Consider the following 1,406-nt stretch of genomic DNA (forward strand, 5'->3'; position numbering starts at 1 on the left):
TGTACTTTTAAGTCGCAAGACTGTAACAAATAAATAAATAAAATAAATATTTAATCAATTTTAATACGCCATTTTGGATTTATGGTTAGGTCAAATTAGTCGAGAACGTAAACCTACCGGTACGTAAACCCGAGTCAGCTGATACGATCTGTCTTACCAGAGCGCCATGTAAATGAAAATTCAACACCGCAGAATTTTTCTGTAGTTGTAGCCCGTAGCGCAGAAATCTGCGGAATTTAGATTTTTCCGTGTCAGTTGATTTTTTCCTTCTATAGATGGTTGCCACATTGTCAGTTTTGCAGATGGTAAAAAAGTTATAAGTTCCAACACTGTAGTAAGCAACACTGAGGGTTCCAGTAATCGACAAAATTCTGCCTATACAGACTGTGTTTAAGTATAAGTTCTGCGTTCTTGACTAATTTCACCTTTAATTTAATAATAATAATAGATTGGCGCTTACACATATGTTAGTGTTTGGCCGAGCTTCTCCGCCGATTTGTGGCGTGCGCCTTGATGTTGTCACACAAAGCGGAGGGACCTACAGTTTTACGCCGACTCCGAACAGCGATTGTATTTTTATGAGAAGCTGTTTTTCATGACAGAAATACGCTCGGAGGTTTGCCATTGCCTGCCGAGGGACGACCGCTGTTAAGAAAAAACCTTTTTTCTATATTTTTGCGATGTTGCTTTCACCAGGGTTTGAACCCAGGTGCTGCGGAGTGGAAGCGCGCACTGCTTACCACTACACCACAGCGGCCGACCTTTAATTTGGCCGGCCAAAATTTCCCCTTCGTCGATACGTTAGTCACGTCCTCGTGAGAGCGCTGTCAAAAGGTTAAAGGCGAATTGAGAGAGTTTCGTATCATATTATCCATGGCTTTGTTCTGACAATTTGCGATGTGTCGTGTGTTTTCGCTTGACAAACCGAAATTCTCCGGCAACATACAGCGTTTACGGTTAAATTCTACGACGGCGACTAATTGTATCTGAAGAATGGTGTGAGAAATGCGGCTGCCAGTTTTTGTATTGCCCGGTGACAATTTTCGCGTTTCAAAAAGTATTCTGAAGAAATATGGCAAGGTTCGTCAGATAATCTAATGGTTAATTTTTAAATTGTTGATGTTTGTATTCTAAAATTGTTGATTAAATGTTCAAGTACAATAACGCAAAGTATAAGTTGCCAGTTTCTTTAAGGTAAGAACTTTATTCCAAATGCTTAAAATCGTTATGAAGATAGAGTAGAAATAATTGAGAGGAGTTATTCCGCAAAATTATTGTCTGTAATTTTTGTAGGAGAAAGTTTCCATTATGACCGTTCGTTAAAGGTGCGGTGGGCGTAGGGGGAGTCGGCGTGGCACCTCCAACCGACCTTTTTGGAGAGGGCATGAACCGCCATTGACAAAAAT

The sequence above is a fragment of the Rhagoletis pomonella genome, unplaced genomic scaffold (genome assembly GCF_013731165.1).
Source record: "Rhagoletis pomonella isolate Grant_MI unplaced genomic scaffold, Rhpom_1.0 Rhpom_scaffold_00004, whole genome shotgun sequence".
Lineage (NCBI taxonomy): Eukaryota > Metazoa > Arthropoda > Insecta > Diptera > Tephritidae > Rhagoletis > Rhagoletis pomonella.